Below are 23,024 nucleotides of genomic sequence, written 5' to 3'. Positions count from 1 at the left end.
CCAGAGTCACACAGCAGTGTCAGTGCTGCGACTTAGACTCAGGTCTCTCTGACCTCACTACACCATTCAGGAAAGGGGGGATCCTGGGTTCTAATCCCACCTCTCTCACCATCACCCTGCGGTTCTTGGAAAAGCTATCCTTGACACATCCATTTCCCACACACCTACACTGCGCCTTCTCCAAGTTCCCTCTGTTTGGTTCCCTAAGTTTTTTTTTTTTTTTTATCTTTGTTGTTGAAAGTATTACAGTTGCCCCCCACTGACCCTCTCCTCCCCCTCCCGCCCCCTCTCCAGGCCTTCACTGCACTATTTCTGCATCCGTGAGTTATGCACATATGCATATAAGTTCTTTGGTTAATCTCTTCCCTAGATATTTCCACCATGAGCCCAGTCTCATTCTTGTCCCTTGAACTGTGAAGCGGCCTCCTACTTGGTCTCCCTGCCTCCAGTGCCGCTTCCTTCACTATCATCTCTGGGGTTCTGCCAAATACCATTCCCTACAAGCCTTAGGAGACTTTCAAGAGAGGTCAAGGCCATGCCCCAAGGCCTGATACTTGAGCTTCTTTCCCACCTAGTCTGACTCACCTCTTGACCTCATTTCCCACCACTGCTGCCTCAAGTGTTCCACAGGCAACCTCTCCAAGCCTCTCACCACCCCTAAGAGCCCTGTTTTCAAGCCTCCTTGCTGTTCTCAGGCCCACAATGCTTGTGCTTCCCTTCCCCTTGAACTTACTCGCCCTTAAAAGACCTAGCGTGAATGATGTCCTGAGCGAGAATGTCCCTAAGCCTTCCGGGGTCATCCATGGCTTTCTCAGTTGTCTCTTTGTTCCTTTCAATGCTTCCAACAAGGCAGTGAACCTTATCTTATGTCGTAGTCACTCATCTATTTGCCTCCTCAAATAGATGGTTCTCTCTGTCTTCCATATGACTGCCCCATGCCTGACAGAGGCCTTTCAGTAGGGATTTAACAAATACCTTATAAATGAAGAGACAGCTTTGCCCTCAGCAGGCACATAGAAGAGGGGAATCAAACCTATTTTACAAATTATTTAATTCTTTCAATAATCTTACAACTCTGCGATTATCTCCATTTTACCAAAGAGGAAACTGACACTCAGAGAGGTAAATACGCCCAAGATGTGGCAGGTTCTAAGTGGCAGAGCCAGAAGTTAAATCCATGTCTGTGAGCTTCCAAGGTCCCCACTGTGTTCATGATCCCATATATCCTTCCGTGGCAGCCCTTCGAATGTTCCCCCTGAGCCTTCTCTTGATGAGACTCAGCAGCCTCAGTTCACCTGATATGTGAGAGCCATGACTCACCATTATCTTGACGATGGTGAAAAGTTCACTGTGTTCCGTTCCATTGATTTGATTCCCACACTTGACCTTCTCTTCTGTTTTGCCCAAGGCCCAGACAACATGCTTCCCTGGGCAATACGGCTGATTGTAATGGGGATCTGAAGAAAGAATGCAGATAGTTCCATGCACTCCCATCTTTCTCTCCAAGAAGGAACTTAAAATACCTATTCTCCTCACCATCTTCTTTAAAAATTGTGATATGGTTTGCCTGTTCTGTACACTTCATAATATGAAATCATTCAATATGTGGCCCCTTATGTCTTTGCCGGGGGTGGGGGGAGGCAGGGATGGGGCGTGGCTGCTAACAGGTACAGCGTTTCTTCGGGGGGCGGTGATAAAACTGTTTTGGAGTTAGAGTGGCGGTGGTTGCACAATCTTGTGATATACGAAAAGCCACTGATGTGTCATTTTTATTGCTTAAAATATATATAACATAGAATTTATCACTGTAACCATTTTATTTTTAATTCTCACCAAGGTTATGTTTGTATTGATTTTAGAGAGAGAGGAAAGGAGAGGGGGAGAGAGAGAGAAACATCGATGTGAGAAACATCAATCAGCTGCCTCCCATACGCACCCCCACTGGGGACCCAGCCTGCAACCTAGGTATGTGCCCCGACCGGGAATCAAACCCTGCGTGGGACAACTCTCCACGCAACCGAGTCATACCGGCCAGGGCCAGCTGAACATTTTAAAGTGTACGTTCACGTTGTTGTGAAACCATCACCAGCCTCTCTCTTCACAGATTTTTCACCTTCTCCTCCTAAAACTCTGTACCCATAAAATACAAGCTTCACATTCCCCCCCCCCCCCCCCCCCCCCGCCTCTGGCAACCACCATGCACTTTCTATCTCCATGCCTTTGATACTCTGGGTACCTCACACTCTTGGAGCCATACGAGATCTGTCCTTCTGCGTCTGGCTTATCTCACTTCACATGACGTCTTCAAGGTTCATCAATGTTGTAGCATGTATCAGAATTTCCCTTTTTAAGGATGAATAATGTTCCGTTGTTTGCATATAGCACATTTTGTGTAGCTGTTCATCCACCGAGGGACATCTGGGTTGTTTCCACATGTTAGCTATTGTTACTAATGCTGCTGCAAATGTAAACATGGGTATACAAGTATCTCTTTGAGACCCTGCTTTCAATTCCTTTGGGTATATACCCAGAAATAGGATTTCTGAATCGAATGATAATTCTATGTTTAGTTTTTTGAAGACATGCTTCATTTTTAAGTTTATTCACTCGGTGCTTTCACTGAGCACCTGGGCTAGGGGAACTAGAAGGCAGCGGGCCTTAGTGGGCAAGAGCATGGGCTCTGGAATCAGCCTGACTCAGTTCAGCTCCTGGATCTGCTACGTATCAGGATGAAATGCTAGGCAAGCCACTTAACCCCTATGAGCCTCTATTTCCTCATCTGTAAAATGAGGATGAAATAAGCAAAATCGTGCATCACGACTCAGCGAAATCATCACTGATGACGACTCAGCAAAATCACTTATGACTCAGCAAAATCGCTTGTCATGACTCAGTGAAATAAAAATTTTAATAAATAAATAAAATCTTTAAAAGAATGGTTATTATAGGGACTGTCAGAAGCTGGTGCAAGCTTTAATTTCTCTTCGAGGAAGCTGCAGAAACTTAAACACTCCATGTATTCCAAAACAGTCACTGAATTCCTACTGTGAATTTGTGGGTCAGTCACTCATCACTCTCAAATAAAGGCATCTGTAAAGTACTTTGCTTCTTTCAAGTAGAACAAAAAAAAAAAACGAGTTATTGCTTTTTCAATGATTCCCCAAAAGGGAAGGTGGTGGGAAAGCAGTGTTTATTAAACATCTACTATATACTGAGCTAGCCATTCATGCATATGCCTCATTCCAATCACACATCTTGTGAGGTTGGCATTACAGTTCCCCTTTTACAGATGAGGAGACTAAGATTTAGGAGTTAATTTACCTAGGTCACAAAGTACAGAAGGGGATCTGTACCTATATTCGTGATTCCAAAGCTGGTGTGAGCTACCAGATGCCCTCACTGGTCATCTTAGTAGTTGGTTCATCCTGTAGCTGACGCTGCTCCCTGCTTGCCACAGACCTGCCCAGCTGCCCACAATGATGTCTAGTCACGTGGATACTCTGACCCAGCCCAAAAGATGCTCATGCTGAGCTGGCCTGGGTCTGCTGCCCACATGCCCGACTCAGTGTGCCAGGGGCAAGAAAGCTGCCCGAGATCCCCTGTCTACACACAGTGTCTATACCGGCCCCTTGAGCCCGGTTCTGGGGCTTCACTATGGTGCAGCGTGGCCGGACACCTTGACCTGATTCCTACCACCCCAAACCCCCAGGGCTGCCCCAGCCTTCTCTGGGCCCCTGGCTCATGCCCATATCACCTTTCTTCTCTTCCCCCTGAAACAGATACTTATCTTGTGAACCAAGCTCAATGCCAAAATCTCAGGGGCCAGCAGTAAACGAGGCAGCCAGAGCCATCGCCTTCATAGAGCCATTAGTCTAGCAAAGGAGACAGACACAAACAATCAGAGATCAGACATCTCCAGAATCACCCATTCAACACACCAGTGTTCCCACTGGAACTGTACTGGGACATCCAGACCGAGCTGAACACCATCCCAAGGACGACCTCAGTTAACCCTCCGCAAGGGTCTAGAGTTAAGTACTAATATTATCCCCAGTTTACAGATGTGAAAACTGAGTCCCAGAGAAGCTAAGTAAGCCCAAGAGCTCACAGTTAACAAGTGGAGAAGCCAGGGTTGGAACCTAGGCGGCCTGAGTCCAGAGCCTGCCCTTAATGCTGCCTGATGAAGCGTCCTCGCAGACAGCTTCGGGTAGCCAAGAGCCGCATTGACTTTGAAAACAAGTTTAAAAAATAATTCAGTTGGAGTCTAGCTTATTCACACTGGCCAGACATCATCTTTTAAAACAGCTTGTTTTTACCACTCGACAGGTGTCCTGGTGGCCCCGGGCACAAATCAGGACTCATTTCTTTGCCAGGAGGCAGAGCCATGGCTGGGGATAGAGGACAAGCCCTCCCAACAGCCTTTGGCAGGCCTAATCCGTCTGGCCGGCTGGTGTCCCTAGCGAGAGGCCACAGCTGACGCCTCCTCTCCTCCCAGGCCTCGGGGAGGGCCGGCCACTGTGTGCAGACAGCGAGCAATTGATTTCAGATCTCTCTCGGATCCCAGGACCCCATCAATCACCCGAGCACATGAGGCCCATTCAAAGGATGGATATTACCTTCTGCGCGGACAGCAGAGCCGCGCGTCTTGATCCAAGCACAGATGGAAGACAAGGGCACGGGGTTAATTGATCAAGCAGCACCGGCTCCCACGCGAGGGTTGGCATAAAATGGCTGGCTTCGCAGATGCACAGGCCCCTTGCTAGCCAGTCTCCTGTGATTAAACCAGGTCACTAACGGCTTTTGAACAAACACACCCAAACTTACCCGTTCAGGTTGGTCTTGTCTCCTCCAAGTGGTCACCTTGGAATACGCCACTCACCTTCCTCTGTTCTGCAAACATGTACCGAATGCCAACCAGCCCCGGAGCATGGTGCTAGGGCTGGGGGCTGGAAGTGGGCTACGATTCGGTGAAACTCAGTTCATTTCAACGAACACTTTTTAAGCACCTGCTGGGGTCAAGGCAGCGTGGTAGACAATTGGAATATGAAAACGGGTCCTACTGAGAAGGACAGACAAACAAAAGTGTATCCTGTAGGGTGGCAGGGTGTGAGGAAGGCAGGAGGTTGCGGGAGGGCAGAGCACAGGTGGGGAGACAATACAAGACAGATGGTGCTAAATACTGGAAGAAATGGCAGTGGGTCACAATAATTTTATTTCCTCAAAATCTATCCCAGGCCCCAGCTTACTGACCTAGCAGGAAAGTCATACTTGGGGTTCTTTCTTGTCCCCCAAGTTCCCATTAAGGTCCGAAAGGTCTTACATAGAGCCAATTTTGGAGATGTCCAGTAGTTGTAGGCCGACACTAGTTGCCTTTTATAAGCCGTTAGGTATCCTTGTTGGCAGATGGCAATGCTGCTTCCATGCCACGTTGGGCTCAGGAACCTCTGCCCAGACTGGGAGCCCCAATGCCAAGGACCCAGCCTCCTTAGAACCCCTCATAGTTACCCCCTCTGTACCCTGAGACCTCCAGGAATTCCCTTCTCCTTACAGAATTCCAACCACATGTCCTTCCTGGTCTTTGGGACCTCTTTCTTTCTCTCTCTCTCTCTCTCTCTCTCCCCACCTCCACTCTCTCCCTCACTTTGCACTGTTCCCACACCCAGTGAGCCTAGGTTTTCAAAAAACAAAAGCCAAAAAAAAGACCCCTCCTTCAGGCAGCTTCTCTTGTTCACCCTGCACCACAAGTCTTCCCTTAGACAAACGCCCTGACCTCAGAACAGGGAATGCGAGAACACAAAGCGCATTAGTGTATTAAGCTATCCCATCTGTCAAAGGCAGAATCAGAAACAGAAGTATTTACAAAGGAAAAGAAAATTTCACTTGCAAAGAGTGCAAGGGTGTCAGGCTTCCGAAGGGCTGGCTCACCAAATGCAAAACACAGCAATTATTTAAAGGGAAACAACTGCAAAGTCACCAAGCTCAAGGCACTTACATTAATCTGTTCATGGCGTAAAAACAGCAACTTTCTCACATGATTATCGTAGTCCCAAAGGCGTCTTCAGAGATTGTCACTACAAGGACCAAGGATAAGATGGTCTTTGTCAGGCAGTCCAGGTTTAAGGGAACTATTCAAGGCTTTATTATTTTGAGAACTCTGCTCTTTGGGGTTTGTCTCAGGTTTATGAGTCTATAGCTACGTCAGTTCCATGGCTCTGTGTTTTCTGATATGGTAAGTAAAGTTCTTGGTCATATCGGCAGCAGGACAAAGCGGCCGATTGTACAAACCATACAATCTATAGAGAAAATGCAAAGGGAACCCAAACTGGTTGATCAGAGGAGATCATAAGAGATTCAGTACAGAAACATAAAGCTAGAGCAGTGTGGCACATGAGTCTGGGAGGGCGGAGACACAGGGTTGCATTTATCCAGCTGTGCGGCTCCCAGGGATCATGGGGTGTTGGAGGGGAGGTAGAAGACTTGGGTGAAGGCGAGGCCAATGGCCATGGGTGGGCTTCCCTGACACCTCAGCCATGTAGATGTGCCAAGAATGGCAGCTCTGTGCCAGTGGCCTCGGATTCCTAAACCATTTGCCAGACGCCAAGCCATTTCATCCAACCCCTTCCAACACATATGGGGAAACTGAGGCCACAGAGCTTGGCTATGTCCCTGCAATATCTTCAGTGATAGCAGGTTTGGCCTTTGGGACAGGGGATTGGCACAGAGTAGGGTGTGGTGAATTTTTGAAAATAATAAAAAGACATTCATCCCTGGCGGGGTAGCTCGGTTTGGTTAGAGCATTGTCCTGATATGCCAAGGTTGTGGGTTCAGTCCCCAGTCAGGGCATATATAAGAATCAACCAATGAATGCCTAAATAAGTGGAACAACAAATCGATGTTTCTCTCTCTCTCTCCCTGTTTAAAAAAAAAACAAAAAACTTTCGAAGTCAGACATGACCAATCAGGTAAAGACCAAGGTGAGCAATGCCACTTCCTGTTAACATTTTTGTTTAAATAACTTTCAAGGATAAAGAACGGAATGAGAGCCACCGAAGGCCATTCCCAGGTGAGTCCAAACACTATGAACAGATTGGCTGGGACACGGACATGACCTCCCAAGGGGGTCAATACTCATTTTGGCGGTGACTTGTTGGGCTCTTTCCTTTCTTCTTTTGTATTGCTCACTGTAATTAAAAATACAAACCCATGTGCACTGTGAACCATCTCCATAATAAAGAAGGAAACAGTGAAAACTGAGGGCTCCCTTTCATACTAGCCTCAATCTCACTGTTCTTCCGAAAGACAATCTTAGCAATTTAGTGTCTGCCTTTCCAGACGCTGGCCTTTTTTCACCAGTTTGTTTGTATGTAAATGCATTTAATGAAGGGTTCCCCTACTTAAAGGGCATTATACAGTATATCCTTCAGTTTTGCTTTTTTTTTTTTTTTTTTTTACTGAGCTTGGCATCACGAATATCTTTTCATGTCATATAGCTTTACCTTTTTCGTTTAAACAGCTGCAAATTACATTGTGTGGGTTCCATGATTGATGTCAATGTTCCTTATTAATGCACATTTAGGTTATTTCCATGTCCCTTACGCATACAAATAATGGTGCCCTGAACATAACACATTTTTGTGTCTATAGAAGTGGTTCCTGGAGGTGAAATGCTGATTCAATGAATACAGAGTGGGGCAAAAGTAGGTTTACAATTGTTCATATGGAAAATAAAACACCACTTACTAAATAATAATACAAGAATAATCTGTGTTTCGTGTACTCAGAAGTGTAACACCTACTTTACCCATCCCTGTATATATATTTTACACTCTTGACATCAGCAACAACATGGAGGACAGATTCATTTTGTACTCCCTCGCTAAACCAGATATTAACAACCTTTTACAAAGCTTTGTCGATTTGATATGTTGAAAATAGTATCACTTTAATTTGTACTTCCTGCATTATGAGTAAGGAGGAATAGCTTCTTATGTACCACAGCACATTTCTGAGAAAGACTCGACCAGACCAGTGGGGGGTTTCCAAGGCGGCCTGGTTCAAGGGCCCCACTGTGCTCAGCACTGACTGGGACCAGCCAAGGGGAAGCGTGGTCCGGCGAGACCACCACAGAGGATCCAAAGATGCTTTAGCTTGAGGCTGTCAATCAGCAATTCTCCCCATAGGAGGCGTTCTTGAAGGGAGATCTGAGCGACCATCTGCATGGCCTCCGCTGTAATCCAGTGTTTCCTCTTCTACAAGTCATCTGGCCGCGGCCACTGCCTATCTCCCACTGCACCCCTGCTTTCTCCTTATAGATCTGCAGAAACTCTTCATATATTTGGTACTGTGGCTCTTTGTTGTAGATGCTGCAAGGATTTTCTCCTGGTTTTTGCTTTCCTTTAACTTCAGCCCCGTGTTCCACTGCAGAGAAGTTTTTTAAAGTTTTTTAAAGTTTTTTCTGTAGTAAAATATGTTAAATTTTTTCTTTAAGCCTTCTGTGTGTCTTTTTGAAGAATGTTGTCTTCTTTTAATAGAAAGGAAAAATGGGAAAAGGGTCCGATTACTTTATCTCATACCTTCCCTGGCTGCACAGTATATTATGGACATAAATTTAGTATAAACGATTATATTATACACCGACCAGAGCTTGATTGAGTTCTCTCCTCATCGTTTCCAGTTCTTTGCCATCTAATTATTACAAAATATGTTACCTTTTGAAATTAGTGGCTCCATTTGTTGAAGTCCAAGCCCATAATTTCTCCCACAATGTCATCGATCGCAGCAAAAAGAAAATCTTTGCAAAGGAAGGCATGGGCGAGATTCAGCATTTAAGAGATGAATGGGCCGTGGCTTCCATGGTGGGCTGGGCCCGGAGACGTGTGAGACCCCAGCCAGCAGCCAGGTGTGGAGGGGAAAAAGGGGAGCCCATGGCTGGGGCACCCGCTCCCACCCCCAGAGCACTGGAGAGCCAGTTCTAAGGATGGCGCTCTGCCCCACACATGCCTGGGTCGCCTCTGTCGCAGCCTCCCTTTGGTTTTCTCCATAGCAGCTCTCATGGGCTCTAACTGATACGTTTATGGCTTGGAAGCAGGGATTTTCTGGCACGTTCAGGGCTCACTATTAGGCAAGTGGCTGTGAGACATCTGCTCAGGGCCAAGTCCAGTGGAGAATGATTGGAGGAGGAGGCCCCCCTGCAGGGAACAGGCCAGCCCGGGAGGCTGGGCTTTCTACTCCCCCCTTAACCGCACTCCATCTCATCCACCAGTGTCACCTCCATCAGCTTGTCCCAGGGGCCTCGCAGGGGATGACAGCCCAGCACGGCCCTGGATGCCATCCGCCGCACCCACTCTCCCTTAGCTTCTCCAAAATCCTCCCAAGACCACAGCGATTAGCCCCAGGCAGTTACGGGGGACGTGGGACTGTCTTGAGCTCACATTTTTATGTCAGGATGAATTGGGATTCTGCAGCTGATCTCCTTGTTGCGAGGGCTTTAGGAGGGAAAGATTAAATCGTCCTCTGATGTGTGAGTCATTAGGCCCCAAATCCTTGAAGAATCGTCAATGCACCTTCTCATTGAAATGCTCTCAATCGCAGCTTGATGGATATCGGCAGGAATAATCTCTCCATGATTTGGGAGCTAAACTGGCTGGGAAGCTCTGCCAGATGCGATTTTACTGCAGTCCTTTGAGCCTGTCTCTTCTGCAGCCTGTGACTCTCAAAACCCATGTGAGTGTCACAAAACTAGAGGCTGGTCCAGGCTCTGTTTTTCCCGGGAAAACTCATTCTGGGTCCTCTTCTAAGGGGACAGACTTGCCCTGAATCAGCTACCATGAGCCCACAACTGCAGGTCTAGTCTGTGACCGGGGGTAGGGCTTAGTCCCTGATCAGGGCACAGACTGGGGCTAGTCTATGACCTGGTTTACAGCCCAGTCTGTGGCCAAGGGTTCACTGACTGATCTTGGCCTGGCATCCACCCTACTTCTTCTGCTCAGGGTACCCAGATCTGACACCTTGTCTGAGTACTCCCAACCAGGTTGTGCCAATAGCCACCAAGAAACTCAAGCTATTTTAGGTGAGCGGGAGCAGACAGGAGTGTTGGTAGGTGAGGGTCTGTATCGGAGGTGGGATGGGGAAAAGCTGAGGCAGAATTGTGAAGGGTCTGGAATGGTGGTGGGAGAAGCCAGGGGGTTACCAAGGCCTCAGCCTCAGAAATGCAAGGCAAAGACAGAGGGACCATTAGCTCATTTTCTGATTTCAGCAGCAAAAAGAACCTGAATCTTTGGGGAAGGGTCCAAGCTGATGCCAAGTTTCCTTCCCATGATGTCTGAGGAGATGGCTTAGTATGAAGCACACCAGACTTGCTGGGGGACCTTCAGCAAGTCACCCTTTCTCTCCGGACTTCAGGGTATTGGTCTACGAAAGAAGGTGCTGGAGCAGCTCATCTGCCAGCCTCCACAGGGCAGCCATTTGGGAAGAGGGTCAGGAGAGAGCACCAGTCAGGAGGAAGGGCACTGGAAAGGTCCCAGGCAAGACAGAGCTTGGCAGGTCCAAGGACCTGGACTGAGCCTTGTGTGACAGACAAGTGATATGGGCAGAAAAATGGGTCATGGCTAAGCCCACGGGGCCGGGGTGCAATGGAGAGTCAGGTTTTTATCCTGCTGGCAATGAAGAGCCTTGAAGGGTTTCAAACAGGAGAGTGAATGCCATCTGATTTGCATTTTAGGATGATCTGTCTGATCACTGTGTGCAGATGGATCAGAGGGATGGAGACACAGGTGGAGAAAGGAAGGAGACTGTGCAATTGTCCTGGCAAGAGATGCTAGAGGCCTGGACTGGGGAGGGAGGCAGAGGAATTGGTGAGAGAGAGACAAATCTAAAAGCGAGTAGAGTGTCGACAGGACTTGATGACCAGCAGATATGGGTGCAGGGCGGTGAGGGAGGCCAAAGAGAATGGTGAGTGCCAAGGCCTGGCTTGTACAACAGATAGAGAGTAAAGAAGCTCACTGATGGGAAGATTAGACAAGCAGGATTGGTGGGGGAAGATGGTGGGTGCCGGTCTACACCTGTTGAGACTAAGGTGACCATGAGACTTTCAAGTGGAGGTGTCCAAGAAAGAATTAAGAACATGGGCCTGGAGTTCAGGTGATCAAACTGGGCTGAGGATATAAATTAGGGAGACTTGAGCCATTTCCCAGGGATGTATAGGGAGAGAAGAGAAGGGGACCCAGGATGGAATCTCGGGACACTCGACATTGGGAACCAACAGAAGAGAAGCCATCAAAGGAGACTGAGAGAGTAAGCAGACAGGTGGGGGAAACAAACTTGAAGAGGCGGCACACTGGAAATTAGAGAGAGAATGATATTGAATGTGGCCAAGAGACAGGATGTGAGAACTCAAAGGATTCGGTAGCCATGAAGGTCACTGGTGACTCCATAGAAAGCAATTTCTGGGACGCTTCTGGGGGCAGAAACAAAATCGAAATGAATAGAAAAATAAATTGGGGGCGTGGAAGTGGAGATAAGAAACTGTAGACGACTCTTTAGAAAAGTTTTCTTAGAGGGGGCTACGGTAGGATCACAGATGGGGGAAGGCATGGGGTTTGGGGCAGAGGTGTGTGCCAAGCAGAGACTTGAACACGTATAAAAGCTGGCAGGAAGGATCCGCTAGAGGGAGAAATTAAAGATACAGGAAAGAGAGCTATGGGGGGAAGCGTGGGTCATGGGGCGCCTGTCATTTATTGTCATATAAGGTACGTCCCATACATTTACTATTTCATTCTCTCAGCCTGCCTGTGGTTTCTCATAACCATGCTTCCTTCCTTCACATCACTTAGCACCAGCAGCAAATTATTTTAATTCTTGTTTGGCTTCTGTATTGACTCTTTGCCTCTGATATCTAAGCTCCAGGATTTCCCCGTCTCTATCACAACTATCTCATCTTGCTTGATTTTTTTCATCCTGACACTTAATGCTCCCTGTTATATTATCTGCTCGTTGCTTGCTTTTGATGTCTCCCCCACCAAAATGTAAGCTGAGGGAAGATGGAACTAAGTCTGATTTGCTCTCCACCATCGCCCAGCACATGGCACCTCGCACTGCACTACACCCAGCTCACAGCAGGCACACGAGTGTGTGGAATGAATGGATCGATAAAGATCGTCTAAGAAAAGGTTCTCAGAACCACAAAGTACTGTTCCAAAGTGAAGGACGGGGAGAAGAGCCTAACATTTACCAAGCTTGTACTATCGACCACATACATGGTTTCATCTAAACTTTACAGTAACTTTTTGAGATAAGAACTGTGGTTTCCTTTTCAGAAATGGAGAAACTGGGCTCCAGGGAGATTTGAAATACTGTCAGAAATCACACGGCTAATACACGGTGGTACCAGAACCAAAGGTCAGGGTGCTTTGTTTTGTTTGTTTGTTTGTTTGTTTTTCCCCAAAACCTGGGCTCATTTCCTGCCCTGCCCTGCCCCCAGGCCTCTGGGGATGACCACAGGTTCCTCCCCCCACCTGTCCTCAGGACCACAGGCTGGGGGCAGAGGCTGACCCAGTCCGGAGAGTGTTCTAGAACAGAACTGTCCCCCTGGCTGCAGCCTTGCGGAAGGAGGGGGATCCTTCCCCCGGGTGGGTGGTGGCAGGGCCTGAGTTGAAGGACAGTCTGGAGAGAGACTTCAGAGAGAAAAGGGTTGGACCCGATGAATGTTGGGATGTGGAGGTGGAAAAGAGCGAGACCCGCATGGACTTGGCAGTGGGCGCCCGGGCTGAGACCCAGAGAAGACAAGGTGCAAGTGTGGAAAGGGGGCCCGTCTGGGACAGGCTGAGCCCGCAGGGCCTGTGGACATCCAGGCGGAAAGCTGCGGGGAGCAGCCACGTTGGGAGGGTGAACAGCGCCCTCCTGGCCGATGCTCTTGCTGAGGGAAGCCTGGCGATGGGGGGGGGGGGGGGGGCTGGGGCAGCCCCAGCATTCCAGGCAGTGGGCAGAAGGGGGGACTGTGGGCAAAGCTCAGAGGTCCAGGAAGTCAGTGAGACAGGAGGACGGTGTCTGTTCTGAACTATGTGGTTGTAGAGATAAAAGACAAGACAAATGAGCTTTGCTGTGTGTTTGCTCCACAGAACATTTTACAGCCTCCCTGGAAAGACAAGCCGTCATCTACCACCCAACCCTCTATCAACTGAAGCAGCTTTGGGAAAAGATAACACTGCGGGTTTGGATACTCTCGGCTGCTGGTGCCTAATTACTACACAAGAAAACAAACCTAGAGAATTGCCCGCAAAGAGGGGCTTGCTGGCTGCCTAGGAAGAAGAGCCACTCCTCCATTCCCAGGGGACGGATGGAAGACAATCACTGACAAATATTGAGCTCCTACTGTGTGCCAGACACTTGGCATGTGTCATCTTATTTAACTCAGTGTAAGGGGTATCATCCCCATTTTGCAGGTGAGCAAACAGTGGCTCAGAGGAGCCTGACAATGTGCCCGAGTTAAGGGAGAAGGTCCAGGTTGGGGCTCCACCCTCTCCCTCAATCCTGCAGAGTCAAGTCCAAGTGCCACACTCATGATTCTGCAGCTCTGTTTACTGTTCTTTTCATAAGATGTCCATTTGTAAGAAATAAAACTGTTGGGCTCAGCAGCAGGGCAATAACTATAAAGAAAACTGCCATTAAGAGCATGGATTTAGCTCCCAGCATTACTGTATATTCAAAGCACATTTCCCAAACGCCATCTGACATAGGTGGTAATTCCAAAAGAACCCATTCCCTTTTTTCTCCTGCCTCACCCCAGACATGTCTGTCCAAAGTGGAATCAGAAAGAGGGAAAGGAGGTGAGAGAGGCAGAAGAGGAACTAGACTACCCCTTAAGGGGATGTCAGCAGGCTTCGGGCTCAGGGCAGATCAGCTGGAACCTCCCAGCCCCTCCCTGTTATAACCTTATAGATGGGGAAATGAGGCCCAGAGGAGCAGTGACAGACCACACAGGATTAGTTCCCAAGTCCCTTGCCTCCCCAGCCCACAGGAATCTTCCCAAGACAGCATGCAGCCTCCTAAGAGGACAAAAAATCTATTTATAAGAAAATTTTGTATATGTATTACTCTTATGATTTAAATTAATAATCCTAATCTATAAATAATCCCAATCTCTATCTTCCAATGGAGCTGGGCAAAGACCACATCCCTATAAAGAAAATGAATATCTAAAGAGCAACCAGAATGTTCCTAGCACTGTCTTTTATCATTAATTTGCATGATTACTACACCATACTCCAGACACTTTCAATCCCTTGAAACTCCCAACCTTGTTCCTACCCCAGAGCCTTTTCACCTGCTATGCCCTCTGCGTGGAACACACATCTCTAGGCTCACATGGCTAGATTTCTCTTATTGCTGAGGTCTCAACTCTAATGTCACCTCCTCTGAGAGGCCTTCCCTGGTTGGTGAGGAGTTGGTCAAGAAATAGAGAACAGAACATGTGAAGAGTCATCCAAAAGCTTCTCTCTCCATTCCCTTGGCTACTCTGATAGTTTCCAACGGCTGCTATAACAAATTTAGTGACTTAAAACGACATAAATGATGTTTCATAGTTCTAGAGGTCAGAAGTCCAGGGTGGCAGTGTTCCTTCTGGGGACCCTAGAATAGAATCTGTTTCCTTGACTTTTCTGGAAGTTACCTGCATTCCTTGGCTCACGGCCCCTTTCTCCATCTTCAAAGCCAGCAGTTTTTGTTCTCTCTCTCTCTCTCTCTCTCTCTCTCCAGGTTGAAGGATTGGAACATGGACATCTTGGGGGGAGGGGTCAATATTCTACTAGGTGCCCCCTGGGAGGGTCACTCCCTGAACTTCAGCAGCATCTGAGCCTGTCTCCTTGGAAGTCGCTAAGCAGCACTCTCTCCGCAGCCTCCTGTCCATCCGGCCGAATGCCCAAGCATCCCCGCAGCCATTCTGCAACCTCCAGCTCACCCACCTCTCCCCTTACTCGCGCCCAGGAGCCCCTCCGGCCCCCTCCCTGTGTCACGTGGACCCTGTGACCTCTCGCTGCTGTCCTGCCTCACCCTCCGTCTCCCTGTCTCGTGCTGGCCACAGCCCCCTGCCGAGAGAATCAGCACCCTCCTCCCGCATGCTGTCCCCGTGGGAACCCCGCTGGACAAAACCTCACAACAGTCCCGCAGAAACCTTCAGTGTCCACCGCCGACTTTACCGTGGAGGCGGAGAGAAGCCAGTGGAGGATTTTAAGCTCAGAAGTGGCCCGATCAGATTGATATGGTAGAAAAATAACTTCCGCAGCAGTGTGACGGGTTAGAGGAAGGCGCTAGAGGGCTGAGGGGGGCACTCTCCTCACACTCACACCTCACCGATCCCAGGACTCAGTGCTTACTTCACTGTTAGCATCTTCCTTCCGCTTCTCTAATATTCCTACAACCCTTCCTATCTCTTGAACATGTATCTGTCTCCTTGGCTAGACACACAATACATTTAGGCAGAGGATCCAACTTCGAGCTCAGTCTCTTCACTGACGAGCTGTGTGAACTTGGACAAGGTACTTAACCTCTCTGAGCTTCCATTTCCTGATGCGTTCAGGACACTCGACTAAAACAATACTGAATGTATAATATCCGTGATCAATAGCTTTATGATATTCATAAAAGAGGCCTTGAAAACTGTAAAGCCCCCTATAAATATTCCCTATTATCACTACCCCTAGTTTATAACTCCTTTGAGAGGAGGGCTCAGACCTTATTTATATTTGCAGCCATCCCTCCCAGTGCCTCACACATTGAAAATACTCTATAAATACCCTACTTAAGAGATAAATAAGGCCATTGGACATCACACTAATGAACATTTAAAGAGGGAATAACGCATTACCGAGACTGCCCTTTTAAAACCTTCCCCTTCTCCCTCCCAGGGTGATCTCTGCTCCGATTTGATCTCTCTCTTCTGAAAGATCCATCCTTACCCATATGCAGAAATTAGTGTGTTACAGGTGCCTGCCTCCTGGTGCCACAGCCCAGAAGACCAAAGAGTAAAGTGTGACAGGCCCTGGTGAAACATTCAGCTCTTCAGAGCTTGTTTTTGATGCAACCAACAAGCCAACCCAGTGCCTCTTTGTCCAGAGAACTTGCTTTATGACGCTCTTCTGAAAGTATTGTCTCAACAGTAGTCCCCCCTTATCTGCAGGGGGTACATTCCAAGGCCCCCAGCAAATCCACAGATAGTACCGAGAACCCTAGATAGACTATGTTTCTTCCTGCGCATACACACCTCTCAGAGAAGCACTTTAACGCTTCCCTTGGCATATCCACAATGCCGGTGTCACTACTCTTGTGCTTTGGGGCCATTAATGAGGAAAACAAGGGTCACTTAACACAAGCACTGTGATACCCTGACAGTTGATCTGATAACCAAGACGGCTGCTGAGTGACTAACGGGCAGCGTGGACACGCTGGATGAAGGGATGATTCGCGCCCTGGACGGGATGGAGAGCGGCGGCACCAGATGTCATCACGCTGCTCAGAGTGGCACACAGTTTAAAACGTATAAATTGTTGATTTCTGAAATTTCCCATTTCGTATTTCCAGGCCACGGTTGTCCACGGGTACCTGAAGCCGCAGAGAGCGAAACCACGGGTAAGGAGGGACTGGCCGTATTTGGAGATCTTAGGAATGGGGCTTCGTGTCAGAACCATCTGGTCGCCCGTGTCCCTGCAAGCACCCCCTTTCCCAGCATAAGCAGGAGCAATCGCGGCCCACACCACCCTCACACATCTATTGCTTGTTCATTTTAAGAGACACTGAGGCACCTGGCCAAGGAGCTGTCACAATCTGTTACAGACAGACCCTGAAGGATGAGCTATTAGGAGGAAGAAAGAAGCAAACAGGACTAAGTCAATCCCCGCTCCAGGAACAGACAGACCTCGGGCAGCTTTGAGGCTGGGACCTGCCGAGTGATGCTACGTCTAGAAAATGTACCTCTGAGCCTCCCAGGGTCACAGTCATTGCTCTGCAGGACAGTGCAGCTGTATCTTACTGGTTAGTTGCAGAGGGTCCAGAACAGTTAGGGGAGAGGGCCCCCCATAGAGTATAACAACCCTCATGAGAATGACAAAGGCTAGCTTCTCTCATCCAGCCGCGGCATCAGCAAAAACTGAACATCCCCATGGGTAACTTTGGGGGTCCTTGGAGCCTGTATATCTCTCCAGTAATGCCCTCCAAAGTCCTGTGCTTTGTATAACTGGCTTCCCTCACTGAACAGAGGGACACAGAAACTGCCAAAATAGGGGGTCCATCCCATCCCACACTGTTCCTCTTCCTACTCTCAGGAGCCGCCTTGACTCTGACACCCCCTTCTCCAGCCCTCCTCCTTTGGGAGGGCTCCGGCAGCCTCCCCTTTATGAGAGCTAGAGTTGGTTTCTGAACCTTGTAATCCAGTCCTGGGGGAATACGTAGTTGGTATAAATATCCAGCAAAGAGGTTGACTTCCTGAACACATTTGTCCCAAATGGTGTGGGACAGAACTACTTCCCCTTCTCTTCTGCAGCGGATATGCTCCGAGTGGAAAATACACACTCTCTCCCAGGTCCCGAGAGGCAGAACAGAAGTTGCTAGTGGAGCTTCAAGCTCCAGTGATCTTTGCCTGCCTGTGAAGTTCAGTCCTACTGTCAGCAGCTCACAGAGTGAGCAAGAAAAGTGACTCTCAGAAGTAGAACCATTTGCCAAGAGCAATTCACGGTCTTTAGCTATCCTGAAGTAGAGCCGACCCTACGCCACTGAGATGGATGGTGCTGAGGATTCCTGGAGGGTTAAAAGAGCAACTCTCACCCACAGCTTGGGACAATTATTCTTGCCTGAAGTTCTTTCTATCCACCTCGAGGGGCATTGCAAAATCCATTTAATTGTGTTTAATTTAATATATGTGGAAGCAGATGTGCCCAAATCCCCAGCTCCATACTTCCCTTACCCTGGTAGAGAGCATACAACTCCCTAATGAGCTGAGTCAAAGTCCAGCCCTTCCCCCTGCAGAGGGCCTTCCTCTAAGGTGGCCCAGGGATTCACTCGGCAGGTCACTTCCCCTTAGGGCATTGTGTCAGACAGAAGAGGCAAGCTGATGTAAGAAACAACCCCAAAGCCCCAGTGGCATAGCACAATAATGTTTGTTCCTCACATCACAGCACAACACGTGTCCTTTGGAGATGCAGAAATTTCTACCCTGTGCAGTCATTCAGGATCCCAAGTTCTTTCCATCTTGTGGCTACACCCTTATCTCAGTGTTTGGAGCTCTGTCCTTTTACCCAGTGGATGGTGAAAGAAAGAGTGTTGAGAATTGCACAGATTTTTATGGGCCATGCTGGAGGTTGGTCTACATTGCTTCTGCCCACTTTCCAGTGGTCAGAACTCAGTCATGCGATCTCACTGAACTGCAAGAGACCTGGGAAATGTAGTCTTAGCTGCATGCCAGAAAAAGGGATAGGCCTTGGTAAACAAAGGAAGGCCACTGACCCTTAGTATTTGCATTGCCATGGAGTAGGGTCTGCCTCACCAGGGCAGTGAGTGCCTCAAAAGTAGGAACTGATTTCGTATTTGCTTCTCAGACTCATGAACTTCAAGCTGCAAACCCAGGCTGAGTGGTCCAGAAGGTAGCCTGCCAGAAGTGGAAATCACGGCTGAGCACATCACCCACCCAGATGGGTTTGAGAGATCTGTCTCTTGTTTTCAAAAACATCTGTCATTGGCCGCATTTAAAAATCAACAGGCTCCTGGCAAAGACAGGTAGATCATGACAAAGGCCACCAGATAGGAGCCTGACGTCCACAGCAGGCCCAGAGGGCTTAGAGTAGGGAAGGTAAGAGAACCTAGAAGAACCCTAAGCTAAGTAAACAGCCTTCAGTTGGGGCAGGGAGAGTTCTGGGAAGGGCACCAACCCAGCTTGGAGTTACAGTCTATAAAGGACTGTCCTATTCAATGTATCCTTGCCACAAAAAAGGTCAGGCTGATGTACCTACTTCATAAATATGGGAGGAGAGGGCTTTCCTCCTAGTCAACCAGCATTAGAACCCAAGTCTCCTGCCTAAGGAACTACATGAACCTAGCAGACTATATGTTACTAATTCATGAACATTCAAGGACACATCCCGGTGGGGACCCCTAAGGACCTGGAAGCCCCTGCCTCCCTAGGAGAGCTCTACGCTGTCTCCCGCTCCAGGTAACTAGATGGCCATGTACATGTGCCTGGCAATGAGTTACATCACCCAGATGGGTTTGAGGGATCTGCCCCTTTTCAAAAATATTTTATGTCATTGGCCACATTTAAAAATCAACAAGTTTCACATAAAAATCTGGAGTCCTGGCTTTTTAAAAAAAAAAAAAAGTCAAGAGGTCCAGCCATCATGGGTCCAATTCCCACAAGGTGACAGTCAATTGGGACTGAGCAGCTGTTCCCATAGACAGGACATGTGTCCTCCAGGTCCCCAACAACCTCCACCTTCCTAGTTTTTTTCTTTCTGAACCATGTTACTCATTTAACCCTCCCCCTGGCCCTGGTAGGCAACTGAGTTTGTGATCTCTGTCCTGTGCATTCTCGAGTCTTCGATCACTTATTCCCTCAGTTGTCTAGTCAGTCCATCGGGAGGTGTTTGCTCAGTGATTGTTCTGGCCCCGGTTTGCGCTGGACGGTGGGGATAAAGCAAGACATGGTCCTGTCCTCCGAGAGGTCATAGTCCAGAGAGAAAGGCAAATACAGAAAGACATCGTTACAAAAGTGGGATGTTCTGTAGGTCCCGGATCTTTAAGTTTATGCGGATAGCATTGATGCCTGACCCACATCCCCTTGGCACTCACCAGTCCTGTGCAAGGTGATGACTTCCTACTGTCAGTGGCAGGTGATGGCACCACCACTGTCACTTGAGTATGCTGTGTGCAGGCTGGAAATGCCAGGGAATAAATTTCCCCAGGCTTCAACCAACAACTAACCAAAGCTGGTGGATAAATTCCGCTCCCCCTCCCCTTCGGGTGGGATAACTGGGATGTGTGTTCTGTGCTGTCTACCAGAAGCTCCCCAACAGCAGTAGCCTGCTCAATGAGGCACCCTATACTTTCCCTTCCCTGTCACTTTCCCTGTCCCCCATTCCCCTACCATTGCTCCCTCCGATCACCTGCCAGGGAAACCACTTGCATTCACACCCTTGTCTGCTTCTGGGGGAGCCCAGACTGAGGCCTGCACCAATAAATAAATGGGGTGCACAGCCCTTACAGCCCTTAGGAGTCTACTTCAAATGGAAATTTACTGTCAATCAGCCTGGAATAGGTCAGGGGGTAGGCACAAACAATTCACTAGCTTTCCTTTAAAATAATCACTATAATAATCAGACTAAAATGAAATATAATAATTATATCACATCAAACATATTAATATAAAATAAAGAATAAATAAAATAAACGTGATCACGAAAACACTGCCTGAGCAGGAGCAGAGGGAATGTGTTGCTCGGGGCTGCTGCTTTTGTCTGCTCGTGGCCTTGCTGACGTGGAGCCAGCTCCTCTCGTCCCTCTAGAGAGGCTGGGCCCCCAGCTGCAGTGACTTTCCTTCCAATTAACGCCTTCACTGGTTCTTTTTGGAAGGAAGAAAGCCCATGAAAATCGTGGAATAGATCAGCACCCAGGAGTGACTGGTGTTTGGGAATCTTCACTCCAGAAACTTTCTGCATGTTACTCCACGGATTCCTCCCCACTGGCCTGCGAGGGAGACGATATCATCTTCACTCTCCCAGTGGGCAACAGGGACTCAGGAGAGTCAGGCGACCCGTCCGGGATCACAGGTCCCAAATCCAGGTGACTGGAAACCCTCGCTATTGCCTTCTCCTCAAGTCGTATGCGTGTCTGCAGGCTGGACTTGGGAAGCAAGAGCGTGAAGACCAAGCCTTGGGTCTTAGAGAAGGAGCTACAGTAGGAAAGGCCATTGGGCCTGTGGGGTGCAGCCTCCCTGCGGTCTGGAGGTGCCCAGAGAACGATACAGGCACAGCAGGCAGAGAGCACGACAAAAATTTGAAGCAGAAGCAAAGATAAATCTTTTTATATATATATATATCATGAGCGAGGGTTCAAGGATGCTCAGAAACGCCTGGAGGCTGTTTAAGAGAGGTTGGTTGTTTTTAATAGAAGCTGCGCACTAAAACAGTAGTTTGGACAGACAGAGGAACAAAGTCTCTGTGTAATCTCATTATGTGCTCAAAAGTAGGTGAGGCCACAAACATAGGGGTGCCACCTCTTTGGGTGATGCAGGGGCTCAGTGGCAGCACACATAGACGGCCAGCACAGGGCCCGGCACTTAGGATTGGCTCAACAGATGTTCACTCAGTCCCCTCCTCCCCGTTCTAGCAAATGAGAGGGTCCCCGCATTGATTTGTCATTGTTCATGTCTGCCTTCCAGATCCCCCCCTGCCTGCTTCTCTCAAGAAGCTAAACCAATATTTCCACCCCATCAACACTTAAACACGAGGCCAATTTGCCCGATACACTGTCTATTTATTTTCCAGGCTGCAATCTTTATGGTGCATATTCCTGAGGCAGTTAATTTGCTCTTGAATACATCTCTTTGTGTATTGGTTACCCATTTCATTAGCTGCGATATTGAGACTGGCTGGGACATGTGGGGGATTTCTCAGAGTGAAAGAAGGTTTTAATAAGCCCCATCATCACTGGCTTTATGGTGCTGTTTGATGAGCAACAAATGTATTCATTTGGCAGCTGCATTCCTTAATCAGGTATTCACTGGGTAACAGCATATATAAATATGGAAAAACAGAATTTGGGGAGCTGAGTGCAGTCATTTTCCACAGGGATTGGAGCATTGTCTGCATTCACCATCAGTCTCCAGGCAAGAGCTTCTCCTGCTGCACGCGGAGCCCTGTATGTAAGCACGCGGTGCCCAGATATGTCATTAGCATCACCTGTCAAGAGCAGTCTTCCTCCACTGAGGGGCCAGATCCTCCAAAGGCCACTTGTCCCCTCTTCCGTATCAAACAAGTCCCCAGCACTCTGGGTGTGTTTTTTACCAACAGTACTAAACCTTTCCTGTGATCCCCACTCCTTTCGCCTCCACTTAGTAATAAAAAATTACAAAAATGTTAGCTCTTTTTTTTAACAGTTTTATTGATGTATAAGTGGCAAATTAAAATTGTATATGTTTAAGGTGTATGTACAAGTTGATGCCTTGATATACGTAGGTACTGTGAAATGACCACCACAACCAAGCTAATCAACATGTCCATAACCTCACATTTTCTTTTTTGTGTGGGGAGAACATTTAAGATCTACTATCAAGACGAATTTCAAGTACATAATGCAGTATTGCTAACTATAGTCATATTGTTATACAGTATTTGATCTCCAGAACTGAGTCACCTCGCATAACTGAAACTTTGTACCCTTTGGCCATCTCCCCAGTTCCTCCCCCCAGCCCTTGACAACCACCATGCTACTCTGTACTTACGAGTTTACCTATTTTAGATGCCACATATAAGTGAGATCATGCAGCATTTGTCTTTCTCTGTCTGGCTTATTTCATTTAGCATAGTGTCCTCCACGTTCATCCATTTGTTATAAATGGCAGGCTGTCGTTCCTTTTTACGGCTAAATAATATCCCACTGTGTGCACACACCACATCTTCTTTATTCATTCATCCTTTGACACACACTTAGGTCATTTCCGTGTCCTGGCTACTGTGAATAATACTATAAACCTGGGAGTGCAGATCTCTTTTTCCAGATCCTGATCTCCGTTCCTTGGGATGTGTAGCCAGAAGTAGGATTGCTGGATCAGATGGTAGTTCTATTTTTAATTTTTTAAAACTTTTTGAGGCGCCTCCATACTTTTTTCCAGAGTGGCTGCACTAATTTGCATTCCCACCAACAGTATACAGGGGGACTTTTCACATCCTTGCCAACACTTGTGATTTCTTCTTTTTGATAAAAAGCCCTTCTAACAGGTGTGAGGTATGTTTCTAGGAATTTCTTTTTGTTTTCCTTAGGCTTGGAAC

Source organism: Miniopterus natalensis, chromosome 7, assembly GCF_054644295.1.
Source record: "Miniopterus natalensis isolate mMinNat1 chromosome 7, mMinNat1.hap1, whole genome shotgun sequence".
NCBI classification, from domain to species: Eukaryota; Metazoa; Chordata; class Mammalia; order Chiroptera; family Miniopteridae; genus Miniopterus; species Miniopterus natalensis.
This window is presented reverse-complemented; position numbering follows the sequence as displayed.